The 18,244-nt window shown below is 42.3% G+C and overlaps 1 pseudogene; it reads right to left on the bottom strand.

The window, feature by feature from the left end:
- Window positions 1-785: 785 nt before the first annotated feature.
- The window catches only part of LOC139155351 (mucolipin-3-like), a 38,310-nt pseudogene continuing 20,851 nt past the window's right edge, over window positions 786-18,244 (bottom strand).

Raw genomic sequence — 18,244 nt, 5'->3', positions numbered from 1 at the left:
CCTCTCATGTTTGAATTTCCTCTTTGATGATTTCTTACTGAATCTGTGATGATTGTCCAGCTCCAGAATCTCCAACTACTTTCAGCAATTTTTGCCAATGTTTTTATTAAGACATAAAAAAGGAGAAAAGGTACAGAGATGTTATCCAGCTGCACAAAATATATAATAAAGAGGAAGAAATCAAAATGGTCCCATTTTTATAAATCAAACAAGATCTATTGATCTAAAGAAAATAATTTTAATAAAAATAAGTCACCCTGAATAAGAAGTGCAAGATTAGAAACCGTCACAATTGCTCACTTTAGAAAAGTATAACTAATAACAAAGTTATCTTATGCACCATTATTTAAAAGGTTCACTGATATCTTTATTCCTCAACCCTCAGAAAATTTAAAATAAATCAGTAATTGCTTTCACTTTTAACCATTTGCAACTCTGAAAAATGGATATCTATCTATCTATCTATCATCTATCTATCTATCTATCTATCTATCTATCTATCTATCTATCTATCTATCTATCTATGACCAGAGGTCCTCAAACTTGGCAACTTTAAGACTTGTGGACTTCAACTCCCAGAATTCTCCAACCAGCTAAGTTTGAAGACCTCTGATCTATGACATTGGGGGATCATGGGAATCCAGAGCAGCTTTCAAACCAGTATAGGGTCACTACGCTTATGAGGAAGTGCCTACAGTTTCACTAGATTCAAGACTGATGTTCTGTTAACCTGCTTTCTATTCTCACAGCAGTCAACTTAATTAAATATTGAAGAAACAAAACTGTCAGATGATGCATCTGTCACCCAGGCCTTTAGTCACCAACCTTTTACAACAACAGAAAATATTTATAGGACTCTCCTCTTCTAATCTGTATCTTCCAGAGTTTGGCAGGTCTTTGCACTGGGCTATGAATGAATGAAGTTCTGTCTCTGGAAAGCCTTCACACTGGTAATGCTAAAAAAAAAAAGTTGTTATGTAGTACAACTCCAGTGGATATTATATGGCTATGAAAAACACAATTTTTAAAGAGGGGTGAGGAAAAATAGGAAAGGTCAGGTTTCTCCTGGTGAGTTAGAAGCCATTAAATAAGTAGAAAAGTGAGGTTCTTGCACCCTATTTCTCATCCACCTTCCCCCAAGTTTCCACATGAGATTGGGAGATTAGGGTGGACTTGTAATCTGCATTTTATCGGTCTTTAAACCCTGGTAGAAATGACAGGGGAACACAACTTTGAGCCTCATGATTCCAGGCAGACTCTAGTAGCCTTGGAGGAAATATTCAGATGTCTTCCAAATGATGCTGCCAAATTATACTTTTTCATATGAGAGAAGAGGAAAATTCTGAAATCAAAGAGCAAAGCCATCTTCTCTGGACCCTTGTGATTTACATGGATACATCCATTCAGTTTTATTGCCCAGGAATGGTAAGAAAGTGATGTGGTTCTGCCATCTTCCAGGATGGGTTTTCAACCTCCCACAGCACTAGATTTTTTTCAACTTCCGATATGAAAGCTAACCAGAGCCAAATCTGCTTTGTCAAATCGTACGTTAGCTACCTGAAGATGCGGACGGCTGCTCAGGCAGTAATAAAATAATAGAGAGGGAGCAAGGCCTTTGAAATATGGCACTGGAGAAGACTTCTGCGAGTCCCTTGGACTGCAAGGCGATTAAATCGGTCAGTCCTAGATATCAACCCTGACTGCCCTTTAAAAGGCCAGATGCTGCAGATAAAACTCAAATACTTTAGCCACCTAATGAGAAGGAAGGACTCACTGGAGAAGAACCTGATGCTGGGAGAGATTGAGGGCAAAGGAATAAGGGGATGATAGAGAATGAGGTGGCTGGATGGAGTCACTGAAGCAGTCAGCGTGAGATTTAATGGACTTCAGGGGATGGTAGAGGACAGGAAGGCCTGAAGGAATATTGTCCATGGGGTCACGATGAATTAGACACAACTTTGCATCAAAAACAACAAAAATCATAGGAATTATGTTGAATTAAATATCCTTGTAATTCAATATAAACATAACATTAACTTAAAATCTTGTCTTTAGGGCCTACAGAGGACATTAGGAAGTTGGAGCACCCAAACTATCTTCTGAAGAGATTCCCTCATATTATAGGCAATGGGAAGGGAAAAACAACTGTTATCATAGTACATGTCCTCTTGCCCAAGGGAAATTAAGCATAGTAGTTCAGATTAAAGTAGAGTTGGGAAATTAAGCAATAGGTTATAGCCTTAAACTTCAGTCTTGGTTGTTCTAAAGAACTTGCTCAGTTCTTCAGAACCAGATAAACCATGCTAACAAAAAAAAATTAAACACAAAAAACTTATCACTCAGCTATGGAATAAATCGAACAGATGGCCTGTGATTTGGATGCATTATGCGCAGGCCAAGCCCACCCCAGTTCCGCAAAGGGGGGAAACATCGCAATACATTATATGACGGTAACATGACTCTGTGAGTTTGACATAGACTGAATAAATGATGACACTGCATCATGATGTCATCATGCAAATGGCCCTTTTTTGCTTACTTGCAGTAAATATGAACTTATCAGAGCTCTGTGTCATTTGTATGACGATGTCATTATGTTATGCTGAATATCATTTGATATTCAGAAAATTATTTCAGAACTTTTGGAAATTCACATTTCAAAAATTAAATGTAACATCCTACAGTGTTGTTTATGTACCTTCACTGTTTCATACGTGTCTGTAATTAAGGCAATGAAGAGGCTCAGGACCATGTAGATAAAGAGGCTAATGAAGGAGTAGAGGTAGATCCGGCTGAACAGCCACACCAGGTAGCTTTTATGTTGCATTTTTGCAAAAGTAGCAAACATGTCATCTCCATTTATCAAAGAGAAAAGACATTCAGAAACCATATTCAAGGTATGGAACTAGAAGAGAACAAATATTCAGGAACAAACAGACAAAACAAAATTATTTCCTTTTTTGCTCAAGTTGTTTAAAAAATACTGGTCAAATACAGTAAACTGCAAATAAATGTTACATGTTTTACTCAATACCAGCCCATGAAAATCTCTGGATATTACAATATTTTATTAATGTGCATCAATGCCTCAGATAATGCAGAATATATACCTATACGTGACAACTCCATATTCTGGTGATCATGTATAGTTACATAACTAAAGTGATAAATTGGCCCTTTCAGATATCTTGGCAGCGTGCTCATTTTGTTAACATTTGCGCAAGACCCTTCAGATACAAAACTAGATGACAAACATCCAACTCACAGTACCTTAGCATGATATGGGCCCAGCACAATCCAGCCACAGAAACAATAACCCAGATAGATCATAGCCGCACAGGAGCAAAATCGAATGACATCGGGCAATGCTGCACGGAGAGTCAAAATAAGCAGCTGAAAAACAAGGCCCAAGAAAAACCCAGAGATGCTCATTAGACTTTCCAAAGACATTCAGCATTGCCAGGTAATAACAGAAAAGAATACCAAGAGCATGAGTGTTCCAGAAGATCTTTACATTATATTTCTTAAAGAAGCTGAGGTAGCGGATCACTCCAAACCACACAAGCATGGTGGAAGTTCCTAAAAGGATACTGCAGACGTCATAGCTTGTCAGACTCTATATGAAGATTAAGATGATGATCAATAAATTACACTAACGGAATTTTAGGGGGGTGCCCATAAAAAAAGGACCTTTTACAGTAGAACCTCGACATACGAGCTGCTCTACTTACGAGGATTCCGAGATACGAGCTGGGAGGGGAGAGACATTTTTGCTCGACTCCCAAGCTCACATTCTGGGGCTCCTTGGCTTCTGCTGGGGGTGGGGGGGTCCGCGCACATCGAAGAGGCACCTCTCGCCTTCTGCTGCTGGCCGTCCGCCGTGCCGCTTTCCTTCTTCCCGTCGTGCCTTCCAAAGCAGCGCTGGGCGAAAGAGAGCGGGCGGCCAGCGGCAGAAGGCGAGAGATGCCTCTTCGTGCGCTCGATCTCGGGGGTTGGGGGCGAGCTTGCCACCAGGCTCGGCTGGGGGGGGCTTGGCTTCTGCTGGGGGTGGGGGGGTTCGCGCACATCGAAGAGCCACCTCTCGCCTTCTGCCGCTGGCCGCCCGCCGTGCCGCTTTCCTTCTTCCCGTCGCGCCTTCCAAAGCAGCGCTGGGCGAAAGAGAGCGGGCGGCCAGCGGCAGAAGGCAAGAGATGCCTCTTCGTGCGCTCGATCTCGGGGGTTGGGGGCGAGCTTGCCACCAGGCTCGGCTGGGGGGGGCTTGGCTTCTGCTGGGGGGGGGCGGCGGCCAGGTCCGGTTCCCGCCGCTGACGCGCCCCGCGTTCGGCGGCTTCCGAAGCACAGGGAAGGGCTTAATCTGCCGCCTTTTCCCTTCCCCGTGGGAGCGCCACGATTGCCGAGCGGGGGCGGGGCGCGGGAGGAGGCAGCGCCGCACCGGACCCCTCAGGCCGCTCCGCCCGGGATGGGGCTCGACCCGGGCGGAGCGGCCTGAGAGGTCCGGTGCGGCGCTGCCTCCTCCCGCCCCCGCTCGGCAATCGGCCGGGCGGCATTGCTGGCGTTCCAGACGATCCGCCCGGCATAAGCAGCGGTTTCGTGCCTCGGGCCGGGCAGACAAGAGGTCTGGCGCTCCCACGGGGAAGGGAAAAGGCGGCGGATTAAGCCCTTCCCGTGCGCCCCTCCGGAGGATCCCCATCCCGGGTGGAGCAGTCTGAGGGGTCCGGTGCGGCGCTGCCTCCTCCCACGCCCCGCTTAAGCCGCCGCCTTTTCCCTTCCACGTGGGAGCGCCAGACCTCTTGTCTGCCCGGCCCGAGGCACGAAATCGCTGCTTATGCCGGGCGGCTCGCCTGGAACGCCAGCAATGCCGCCGGGCCGATTGCCGAGCGGGGGCGGGAGGAGGCAGCGCCTCAACAGCAGCCACGGGAGGGGAGTTGCAATCAGCTCCCCAATCCTCCACGTTACTTCGCTCCTGTCCTGGCTAAATCGTGTGGCAGCAAACATGCTTTGGGGGTTTGGCTGGGGGGGAGGGAGTTAGGAAGGTGCTACTTCTCCCCCCCAGCCAAACCCCCAAAGCATGTTTGCTCCCACACGATTTAGCGGCGAAGTAACGTGAAGGATTGGAAAGCTGAAACCGCCTGGTTTCAGCTCCCCAATCCTCCACGTTACTTCGCTCCTGTCCTGGCTAAATCGTGTGGCAGCAAACATGCTTTGGGGGTTTGGCTGGGGGGGAGGGAGTTAGGAAGGTGCAAAGCATGTTTGCTCCCACGGGGAAGGGAAAAGGCGGCGGCTTAAGCCCTTCCCTGTGCTTCGGAAGCCGCTGATGCGCCCCTCTGACGGCGTTCGGCGGCTTCCGAAGCACAGGGAAGGGCATTGAAAAGGCGCGATGCTTTTCCGGGCAGCCGGCTTGCTGGCCTGAGAAGCAAGCGATCCGGGAGCCCAGGAGGGGGAGAGAAAGAGAAAGAGAGAGGGGGGAGAGAGAGAAAGAGAGAGATAGAAAGAGAGAGAGAGTGAGAGATGCTCAGTGAGCCTTTCTTTGAAGTTGCCTTTCTTTCTTGCTTGCTTTCTTTCTTGCTTTCTTTCTTGCTCTTTTTCTTTCTCTCTTTTACCTTCCCTTCCTCTATTTCTTTTCTTTCTCCTTCCCATCTTCTTCCCTCCCTCCCTCCCTTCAATCATTCCTCTCTTACTCTCCCCTTTCATAAGTTTCCTTGCTTCCTTCCTCTGTTCCTGTCCCTTCCCCCTTTCTTTCTTTCTTTCTTTCTTTCTTTCTTTCTTTCTTTCTTGCTCTTTTTCTTTCTTTTTTACCTTCCCTTCCTCTATTTCTTCTTTTCTTTCTCCTTCCCACCTTCTTCCCTCCCTCCCTCCCTTCACTCATTCCTCTCTTACTCTCCCATTTCATAAGTTTCCTTGCTTCCTTCCTCTGTTCCTGTCCCTTCCCCCTTTCTTTCTTTCTTTCTTTCTTTCTTTCTTTCTTTCTTTCTTGCTTGCTTGCTTTCTTGCTTTCTTTCTTGCTCTTTTTCTTTCTCTCTTTTACCTTCCCTTCCTCTATTTCTTCTTTTCTTTCTCCTTCCCAACTTCTTCCCTCCCTCCCTCCCTTCACTCATTCCTCTCTTACTCTCCCCTTTCATAAGTTTCCTTGCTTCCTTCCTCTGTTCCTGTCCCTTCCCTCTTTCCTTCCTTCCTTCCCACCCTCCGTCCATTCATTCACCCATTCCTCTCTTGATCGCTTAAAGCCGGTCCCTGGTGCAAAAAGGGTTGGGGACCTCTGTCCTACAGGATTGGGTGGCAGAGAAGTTGAACATATGTAAATTTAAAAGTTTAAGAAAGTTTACAAGTTAAGTGAAAGAAACTTCATTATTCATTTATATGTACATGTACATTTCTTCATTAAAAACATGTCTTTCTGCATAATTTAGACTAACTTTGTGAGTTTTTTGAGGGCTGGAACCAATTAAAATTATTTACATTAATTCCTATGGGGAAAAGTCGTTCGAGATAAGAGCTGCTCGACGTAAGAGCCCAGGTCCAGAACGAATTAAACTCGTATCTCGAGGTACCACTGTATATTCATTTTAACTCTTGGGGATACCATATTTTCTTTTCTTTTGACACTGAGATGGGAGACATAAAGTTCTGCTACGTAGATTAGGAGACCATTCTTGGGAGGTGAGTAAACCTTATTCCATTAAAAAGAAATGGGCTAAAAATGTCAGGGCTGTTTCCTGGTGGACAAAGAGCACAAATGCATTGCACAGCAAATTAATAGACTTTTGATGATATGCACAGATACTGCTCATTTGTAATTTCTAATGATATTACCATGGATAGGTAAAATATACAGCTAGAAAAATGCCTTCTCTGGAGCAGCAGTTTTCTCAATGTGACCATTTTCCCCAGTTGAAGACTCAAGTGAACTATAAAAATAACAAAATTCAGGTTGGTCAATAAGATTTCAATTGGGACTTCCAAAACTGGAACACAGACCATCCAATCAGCATTCAAGTCACTTACCTTAGCTTGTATCTCCATCTTTAATGTAGAACCAACTATGGTAAGAAGGTCACTAACGATGATCATGATATACCATCCATTGACAAATTCCACTAGATCAGAGAAAGATACTTCTTTCTTATAGTGATGTTGGAAAAAGTCACAAATTCCTAGGATACGTGAGAGGGCAAGAAAAGAGAAATTGCTGTTGAAAGGCTGCAATTAAATTTATTAAGAGATACTGACAAACATAAGCTTACCCTTTGTAGATAAATTCCTTTAATTACAGATCGTGTGCAGAGAATCAGTGATGCAAGACATGTCAGTATGACAAAACCATCAAAGATCATCATATAATGGGTATTCTTCTGTACTGGGAAAAAAAGTTTGATTTACTTGTCTATGCATAATAGTTAACCTGATACACTCATAGAACACATACTCATTTGTTTCTGAGGGGAAATTTTCTTCGTGAAATTGCCTTGAGAGAGTGCTAATAATGGAGAAGAGGCCTCCATCTTACTTAATTTTTCAATACAGGGAGAGGTGGATAATTAAAGGATTCAAAGCCATCAAAAAGAATGAATGCTTCACACTTTTGGTAGTCTAAAGAGGACCCCTCCTCCCTCAAGTTATATAGTTATTTGCACTTGGGGCAAATTTCCCATTGTGGGGAATTCCCTTCTAATATACTGTAAATCAGAAGTGAAATTCAGCAGGTTCTGACAGATTCTGGAGAACCAGTAGCAGAAATTTTGACTAATTAGGAGAACCGGCAAATACCATCTCTGGCTGGCCCCAGAGTGGGGTGGGAATGAAGATTTTGCAGTATCCTTCCTTGCCACGCCCACCAAACCTCACCCACCAAACTGGTAGGGAAAAATTTTGAATTTCGCCAGTAATGTAAATATTAACCATATAGAAAGAGACTTTTTTAAGGACTATAGGTGAAATGATGTAACACACATATTCAAATTGCGTGCTCAGTTGACAAACATACTTTTAAAAATATAGTTACTACAGATCATAGCAAATACTATATTTAACTTCATGCATCACTAGGCCTTCAATAAAACCTAATAAGCACTAAATAAGTAATAACAAAAGTATGTTTTTTAAGCTTACTTGATCCAGAAACATGCCAGTCTTTACATTCCTTGATGGCAATATCATTGTCTAGGCTTATTTTAATTCTTCCACTATGAGTTTTGTTATCAAAGAGTATCTGTAGATATTGTGGAGATACAAAAGATGCTATTATTCTTATTTCTAAACACTCGTTAGTTCAGATAGAATCTGAATAGTTTATACCTAATGCTTGGTAATAAAATAAAAATCTATATCTATCTATCTACCTACCTTCCATCCATCCATCTATTTATCTATCTACTATTCTTCTCAAAAAAGCCATAAAGTCTTATAGTTAGTGTTAAGTCTGTATAACTAATGTAAAACTCTGTAAAAAGAAAAAAGCCTTGTAAATACTGTCTAAGCTATGAATAAACCTTGGCCGCGTCTGATTGGCTGAGACGCACGGCCGTTTCTTTTAGGCGCGAGCCTTAAAGTATAAATAGGGCTGTTTTGACACTGACAGCTCAGATGCGTTCCTTGCTGGAGTCACTTGTTAAAGAGCTGAATAAACGGAACCATCTTGTACTTCTTGTCTGAGTCTCATTCATTTCACTGGCGACGAGAGAACGAAGAATCCACGAGTCAAGCATGAATCAGATCCAGATCGGCCGGGCTCCCGACTACTTCGACCCCGAGAAGTCGTCTTGGGACGCCTACATGGCGAAATTTGAAATCTTCCTAGACGCAGCAGGAATGGGAGAAGCCGAAGACAAAAGGAAGCGAGCGATATTCTTGAATTATTGCGGGACCGAGATTTTTGACCTCGTCCAAACGCTCACCGACCCGCTTCCAGCTAAAGCCGTTCCGTGGGACGACCTCCAAGCAAGACTGGCAAACCATTTCAAACCAACGAAGCCTGCCGTAGTCTACAGACATCAATTCTCCAGAATGACCCAACGTGAGTCAGAAACAATCAACCAATTCGCCACGAGACTTCGCACGGTTCTGTCAAAGTGCCGCTTTGACAGCCCAGAAGCTCGCCTCACAGACGCTCTAATTTTTGGGATGAAGAACGCGACGGTCCGCAACAAAATCCTAACAGAGGACGACCCAACACTTCAGTCGGTCATCAAGCTGGCCCAAACAGCAGAAGTAGCTGACGCGGCCGCCAAAGAACTAAGAGAACACGAAAAGAAGGAGACCGTCTCCAAAATCTCCGTAGCTGTCTCCCGCGCCGAAGCCACAGACGACCTCAGCCCAGCTGCCACGGACGACGACACCTGTCTCCTGCTACCGTCCGAACAAGCCAGACAACCCAGATACCAACGTCCCTCCAACCCATGCACCGGTTGCCGAGGGAATCACTCACGACAGCGTTGCCCCTTCAGAGACGCCATTTGCCGCCGCTGCAATCGACGCGGGCACATCGCCGAGGCATGCAGAGCGCCCCTTCCAGAGGAGTCCTTCTCTACACCCCGCCAACATCGTTTAAACAACCAGGCACAACAACCGCGAGACCACAAATTTTCTAGAGGTTTCAATCGCAGAAACGACTCCACCGCTAACCGTGACTACACACGAGGTAAAGCACAAACTTACGTAAATTGCGCAACTGCTAAAGGAGGGAACAAGATTATCATCTCTCTACTTTTAAATAACAAACCCTGTAACCTAGAATTAGACACAGGCTCTAAGCATTCTATTATGCCTTGGGACAAATTCAAAATGTATATGCCAAATTTTCTTAAAACTGACTTTGTCAACTCAACTTTAATAATAAGGGATTTTCAAGGAAATGTTATACCTGTGTTGGGAAAAGTAGATGTGCCTGTAAAATTTAAAAATTGTGAATATTCTCTTCCTCTGATCGTGGTTGAGGGAGCCAAACACTCCCTCCTGGGTTTAACATGGATGTCTCCTTTGGGTATTGAAATACTGGGTCTTTGTCATGTAAATGCTGATTGTAATGTTCCTGACTTTATCCAAGAATTTCCTGAGGTCTTCAGCCCTACTTTGGGCACCTACAATGGGGCCCCTATCTCTTTCTCTCTAGATCCCAAGGTACCCCCGGTCAGACTTAAGCCTCGCAGGGTACCCCTTCCGCTTTTGCCTAAACTAGACATCCAATTAGACAAACTAATTGCCCAGGGCATCTTAGTCCCTGTAGACCAAGGGACATGGGAAACCCCCATAGTCACCCCAGTTAAACCTGACGGTTCCTTAAGGGTCTGTGCAGACTACAAAGCCACTATCAATAAAGCCCTCCAACACCACCCATACCCAATCCCAGTAGTCCAGCAGTTACTACATTCCCTGGGGGAAGGGAGAGTCTTTTCGAAAATCGACCTCGCGCAGGCATACCAACAGCTGCCGGTCGATGAGGCCACATCCCTGGCCCAGACCATAGTGACCCACAGGGGTGCCTTCAGGTGCACCCGCCTGCAATTCGGGGTCAGTATCGCCCCAGGCATCTTCCAAAGTTTCATGGAACGATTATTAACAGGTATAAAAGGGACCTCCCCATACTTTGACGATATATTTATATCAGGAAAAAACCAAGCAGAATTAAACATGCGCATCAGGGAAGTGTTGGCTAGACTTCAAGCTAAGGGGTTAAAAGTAAAACCAGACAAATGTGTGTGGGGAGCTGACAGCATAGAATTCTTGGGCTATAGAATAGACAGTGAGGGAATACACCCCACACCAGATAAATTAGAGGCCATAACCAAAGCACCAGAGCCTAATAATAAGACTGAACTCCAAGCATTCCTGGGCCTTCTTAATTTTTATTCTGTCTTCCTTAAACAGAAGGCAACGGCAGCAGAACCACTACACCGACTGCTGCAGAAGGGAGTTCCCTGGACCTGGGGCACAATGGAGCGCGAAGCTTTTCTTAAAATAAAACAGTTATTGACCTCAAAATCTGTAGTGGTTCAATACAGCTCAACTTTGCCCATAAGGCTCACATGCGATGCTTCGGCGTATGGGGTTGGCGGGGTATTAGCTCACATAATGCCAAACGATACAGAGGCCCCTATCGCATTCTTTTCTAAAACTTTGTCCACGGCAGAAAGAAATTACAGCCAATTAGACAAAGAGGCATTGGCCCTAGTCTCAAGCGTTAAGAAATTCCATTATTACCTGTGTGGGAGGAGTTTTGAACTTGTAACAGATCACAAACCCCTGCTTGGTCTCCTAGCTGCCAATAAGCCAACTCCTCCCTTCATGTCACCCAGATTAATAAGATGGGCTCTATTCCTGTCAGGATATCAATACCAACTAACTCATAAGGGGGGAAAATCAATAAACCATGCTGACGGCCTAAGTAGATGCCCCATGCCCGAATTAGTCTCAGATCCAACCCCCACAGAGGATGTTTTACTAATTGACCTTGAGGAAAACTGCCTGACCACTGCCAAAGAGGTGGCTGAGCACACTAAGAAGGATTCACTGTTGTTAAAAGTAATCAATTGTATTCAAAAAGGATGGTTGGGAGATTTTGAGGAAACTGGCCTGTCTGATTTCAAAGCAAAAAGGTTAGAACTATCCTACTTGAAGGGATGCGTGTTATGGGGCGACAGGGTGGTTATCCCCAATACCTTAAAACAAAAGGTACTAAGCATGCTGCATGCAGGCCACCCAGGCATCGTTAGAATGAAGGGGCTAGCCAGAGGTTACTTGTGGTGGCCAGGTCTAGACAAGGACATTGAACAATGGGTAGCAAACTGTGACCCTTGCCAGGAGTCACGACCCAATCCCCCAAAGACAACACCTCTAGAATGGGAAAGACCCACTGGGCCATGGTCACGCATTCACATTGATTTCGCAGGGCCTATTGGAACTCAAAACTTTTTAATTGTGGTTGATGCCTTCTCCAGATGGGTGGAAATTATTGCTATGCAAAACATTACTACATGCGCCACCATTAAGGCATTATATCATTTGTTTGCCACACACGGGTGCCCAGACATCCTAGTTTCAGATAACGGGCCACAATTGACTGCCAGACAATTCGAGTGCTTCTTAAGCAACTTAGGGGTCAGACACGCACTCACATCCCCTTACTCGCCATGGGTTAATGGCCTTGCTGAACGTTACGTACGTGTGGCCAAAGAGGCCTTGCGCAGGGCAGGCCCAGGGGAAATTCAACACAAATTGGATCAATTTCTACTAATGCAGCATATCACCCCAAATTCCATTACAAACAAAAGCCCAGCAGAGATTCTAATGGGTCGAAAAATAAGAAACCCCCTGGACAGGCTGCACCCTCGTTATTGTACAAAAAATGTAAATGATGAAACATGTATAGCACCTGAAAGAAATATGTATCTAGGGCAACTTGTTTTTGCTAAGAACTTTGACGGGGGGTTGAGTTGGCTGAAAGGAAAGATAATGCAACAAACAGCCCCAAAATCTTATGTGGTTCTATTGGAAGATGGTCGCACATGGAGGCGGCACATCGATCATTTAAGGGGGCGCATAACAACTAATGGACAGCCAGCCTCTAACGGAAATTCTTCCCCCCAAGCAGACATTAACTCGCAACTAGAACTTTTGGAATTACAAAGAGACTTACCACGGCCAGATGCATCCTCCAGCGACGCCGAACCTTCCTCCTCTTCTGGGCACGGCACGCCACCAGCATACTTGCCTCCGCTGGCCAGAGCCCCAACTCGGGCCCAGCCGCGGACTGGAGACAACTGCGAGCCAACCTCCACCATAGACATACCAGCCGGTAATGATCTGCGCAGGTCTGAGCGCATATCACACCGGCCCAATCGATTGGAGGACTACGTCACTTGGCTCACTGATTGACAGTTGTCTCAACTAATGAGGGAGGGGTGTTAAGTCTGTATAACTAATGTAAAACTCTGTAAAAAGAAAAAAAGCCTTGTAAATACTGTCTAAGCTATGAATAAACCTTGGCCGCGTCTGATTGGCTGAGACGCACGGCCGTTTCTTTTAGGCGCGAGCCTTAAAGTATAAATAGGGCTGTTTTGACACTGACAGCTCAGATGCGTTCCTTGCTGGAGTCACTTGTTAAAGAGCTGAATAAACGGAACCATCTTGTACTTCTTGTCTGAGTCTCATTCATTTCAGTTAGCTTGAAGTATAACTTTGAAGCAGTGATGGCATATAAAAAGCATATTTTGTAGAAAACAGAAAATGCTTGGAGTTAGTTTAGTTCTGTCAGTGTACCATTCTCCCCCAAATTTAAGCAGTTTAAAAATAAGGTGGAGAAATAGAATAAAGGAAGACTATATCTGAATAATCCTCGAACAAAACTTAACAAGAGAACATGACCCAATGTCTTCATCTTTTTAATGTTGTTTCAGAAATATTGCTATTCTTATCACTATTTGGGTTTTATTGCACTTTTCCATCTGAGGAGTATTCAAGTTGATCGCCAGCCACAGTCAACCAAAAATAAATAGAAACAAATTTTAAAATGTACAATTACAATATAGTTACACGCATAATAAAAGTATTAATATTATTGTTAATATTATTGTCAAAAAGCTAATACTATACAGAATTATGTTTTGAACTTAACTAAAAGAAGAGTAGGTGAGTTACCGCGAGAATTAATGTGAATTGTAGGACACACACACACACACACACACACACACACACACACACAAAGAATAGCTGATTTACCAAATGGGTATTTGCAGTTGTGGGCAGGCAAATCTCTGATACCAATAAATCATTGGTGCCTGCCTCTTGATTAGCTTCAGCGTTATCATTTCACTTTATTCTCTACTTCTAAGTTGCTAATGTATATACTGCAATACAGTAGTCCCTCGCTATACCGGCCTTCACCTATTGTGGCTTCACTTCATCGCGGGTTTCTGAGGAAGGCGATCGGCAGATTTAAACAGCCAACCAAACTCGATCGGCAGGTTTTTTAAAAAAAATATATATCTAAAATTGTAAATACTGTATTTAAATACTGTATCTAAAATAAATACTGTGTGGGAAGGGTTTATAAACACTTAAAACAATGAAAACTTACCAAACAATTACCATATCAATACTTAAATAAGTACTATCAGTCGATAAATTCCCCATCACGGATTTCACCTATCACGGCCAGGTCTGGAACGTAACACCAGCGATAGGTGAGGGACTACTGTAGTCCACTTTAAGAAAAAGCTAACACAATCTAGGCCCATTTCTCCCATCCCAAACCTGCCCTTCAGAAAATGACTAATTACAAGTCTTCATCAGTTCAATTTTTTTTACTTGCTTCCTAGTTTATCTGTACATAAACAACCAAGCTCAGAAAGTTCCAAGGACTCCACCTCTGTACTTACTGTTAGTGTGAAATCATAGCAGTCTGGGAGTTCATGTTGTCGAACGGTCTGGAGATTAATGGCCTTCAGTTTGAACGTGAGTGCCAGAGTTACAAGTCTAGAACAGAGACCGGAGCTTTATTTCACCATTACCAAAAATATTCAAGAATGCCAGCAACTTTTATTTCTCCTCACCTCTGGAAGTCCAAAGTAAAATTGAAAGGAGTCTTCCTCAGTGTCCCATTTTCCAGAGGTAGTATTGGCTCCACATAAAGACACTCTGTGGGAAGACAGATGCTTTACGGCATATAGAAAATACTCAATATTTAATAAGATGAGGAAGTCAGACAATCAGTAATAAGGAAATTAAATCCAATCTGGTCACTAGTAGTCTTATCTAAATAATGCGAGATGTAAAATCTTTCTTCATACTTGCAAGAAAAAAGCAGCTGTTTTTTCATTAATTTAATGCATATATTTACTGAACTTCTGCCTTATGGGAATTCTTATTTGATAAAGAATCCCTGAAAATATCTGCTTGTTAAAAATAAACCCAAAAAGGAAATTTTATACTTGATCCACAGATCAGTACCCTAATACCCTAATTTCTATGGTTACAGGCCCTTCTACTTATGACTGTAGAATGATGTTTCAATGCAGTTATGAATTACTTCCATCTGAATAAAATGAAGAAACAGTAATTCAGAAAGTTCTTGTAGTGTAATTATTTGTATATGTTACACATTGGTTCATGTAATTGCATACATATATCAAGAAAAGACCCTCAATTTTTCAACAGTCCTTTAATATCTTTCATACCCAAGAGGTTTAAGCTAAGATATCCTTACAGAATTCAGCTTTTGGTATTGTTTGGAAATGTTGTGCACATATGTTTACTATATTAGTTCGCTAAGAGATTATTATTTATGTCACTATTTCCAAACTTCAAAAATAAGTCACAATGCTTCTGAATTCTCATAACAGACACTACCAATAATTCTATATGTTCAGTAATCAATGTTCATGTTGAACAGTTAAGACTGTCCACTCAAATTTATTCACAAAGTTTCAGAGGCCAGTAGAGTCAGCCAATATATTTCGGTATTTGCCTAAAGCACATAAACATGAATGGCTCAGGCAGGTAAGCTAACTGGATTTGTAAGTGCATTGTAAGGTGACATTTTCTTCAATACTTCAGGGCAAAAGTAAGAGCGCAAAATAATCCACACAGCAAACATTTATGTCATCCAACAGGTTACTAATGCTTTCTATCACATGTCTACAGTCTGAGGGCACTGCCTCACTTTTCCTAATAGTAAAGTTCACCATGAACCTGAATCACCAATTAGTGTTGGTGATGTTTGCAATGTTGAGTTGGCAAGACACTTTTGTGGATGAGGGACATCAATTGCTTCAATTTTGATTATACTATAGTATCTTCCAAGTAGATGCACCCTTAACTCTGTTCAATAATTACCAGTATGAACAACCTGCTTCAGATACAATAAAGTCAACACACTGGGCTATGAGTCAGCCATTTTTATCAGCAGGGTATCAGGCCACTTGGAAACTAAACCACGTACACCCTAAAGGTGCTTTTTCAAGAGGCACCTGGACTTTCTGGTTTTTCTTTCAAGATGTTCTGTTTCTCATCCATGAAGCTTCTTCAGCTCAGAGTTGAAGAAGCTTATTGGATGAGAAGCAAAACATCTTCAAAGAAAAACCAGAAAGTCCAGTTACTTCTTGAAAAAGCACCTTCAGGACAACCATAACCTGGATGACTGAGAATCTCCATAGATATAAACAATGTACATCTACTGTATATGGAATATATTAGGTCTGACGGAAGCTGACATTATTTGAGTGAAATGGGGCAAGGAATTAAATGAAGCACCACTACTGCAGTTTTCATGACTTAAACAAGACTCTAATGTACAAGTAGTCCTCACTTACTAATCACAGTTACTAAGTGATATAGTCATAAAGTGAAACATCCCATGACAGTTCCACTGCAGTCATTAACCAAATCACCTCAGGTTGTTAAGCAAAATGGCATGTGACTTTTGTGACTTCCTGCCATTTTCCACAATGATTCTGCTTGTTGGAAACAAGCTGAGAAGGTGACAATGGATGTTGCAATAGCTGCAAGTTCAGGGATTGGTCTTAAATATACCTTTTCACTGTTGTCGTAACTCTGAACTGTTACTGAATGAAGAAATTGCTAAGTGAGGACTATCTGCAGTAGTTGAATTTCTTCCTGTACAAATAAAACATCTGAAGTGTCTACCCATTATATTGTAATGATACTGGAAATTACTATGTGTTTGCTTTTAAACACTATGACTTTGCTCAAGTTGTCTTTCTTTCTGACCTCCGCCCACCCCACTCTCATTCTTCTCTCACACACACAGAAACAATCTATCTGATTTGAGTAGTTCAGTATATCACCAGTTTCAATTTCTGGGTCAATATGAAAAGTGTCATTTCCAGGGCTGATAATTCCTCTCTTGTAGAAGCACTGACATATGGCCATGGGCGTCTTTTCTGATCCTTTCTTTTCGTAGGCGTGATTTCCAACCGAATTAGCACGCAGCTGTAAGAACTAAGCGACAAGGTACAACCAGTTAATGGAGCTGCCCGATAATTAAAACTGAACTAATTGGAGAATGCTTCACACTTTTGGTAGTCTAAAGAGGACCCCTCCTCCCTCAAGTTATATAGTTATTTGCACTTGGGGCAAATTTCCCATTGTGGGGAATTCCCTTCTAATATACTGTAAATCAGAAGTGAAATTCAGCAGGTTCTGACAGATTCTGGAGAACCAGTAGCAGAAATTTTGACTAGTTAGGAGAACCGCCAAATACCATCTCTGGCTGGCCCCAGAATGGGGTGGGAATGAAGATTTTGCAGTATCCTTCCTTGCCACGCCCACCAAACCTCACCCACCAAACTGGTAGGGAAAAATTTTGAATTTCGCCAGTAATGTAAATATTAACCATATAGAAAGAGACTTTTTTAAGGACTATAGGTGAAATGATGTAACACACATATTCAAATTGCGTGCTCAGTTGACAAACATACTTTTAAAAATATAGTTACTACAGATCATAGCAAATACTATATTTAACTTCATGCATCACTAGGCCTTCAATAAAACCTAATAAGCACTAAATAAGTAATAACAAAAGTATGTTTTTTAAGCTTACTTGATCCAGAAACATGCCAGTCTTTACATTCCTTGATGGCAATATCATTGTCTAGGCTTATTTTAATTCTTCCACTATGAGTTTTGTTATCAAAGAGTATCTGTAGATATTGTGGAGATACAAAAGATGCTATTATTCTTATTTCTAAACACTCGTTAGTTCAGATAGAATCTGAATAGTTTATACCTAATGCTTGGTAATAAAATAAAAATCTATATCTATCTATCTACCTACCTTCCATCCATCCATCTATTTATCTATCTACTATTCTTCTCAAAAAAGCCATAAAGTCTTATAGTTAGCTTGAAGTATAACTTTGAAGCAGTGATGGCATATAAAAAGCATATTTTGTAGAAAACAGAAAATGCTTGGAGTTAGTTTAGTTCTGTCAGTGTACCATTCTCCCCCAAATTTAAGCAGTTTAAAAATAAGGTGGAGAAATAGAATAAAGGAAGACTATATCTGAATAATCCTCGAACAAAACTTAACAAGAGAACATGACCCAATGTCTTCATCTTTTTAATGTTGTTTCAGAAATATTGCTATTCTTATCACTATTTGGGTTTTATTGCACTTTTCCATCTGAGGAGTATTCAAGTTGATCGCCAGCCACAGTCAACCAAAAATAAATAGAAACAAATTTTAAAATGTACAATTACAATATAGTTACACGCATAATAAAAGTATTAA

This window comes from Erythrolamprus reginae, unplaced genomic scaffold (assembly GCF_031021105.1).
Source record: "Erythrolamprus reginae isolate rEryReg1 unplaced genomic scaffold, rEryReg1.hap1 H_12, whole genome shotgun sequence".
In the NCBI taxonomy this organism is placed as follows: Eukaryota; Metazoa; Chordata; class Lepidosauria; order Squamata; family Dipsadidae; genus Erythrolamprus; species Erythrolamprus reginae.
The sequence above is the reverse complement of the archived record's forward strand: the minus strand, read 5'-3'. Positions and strand labels throughout refer to the sequence as shown.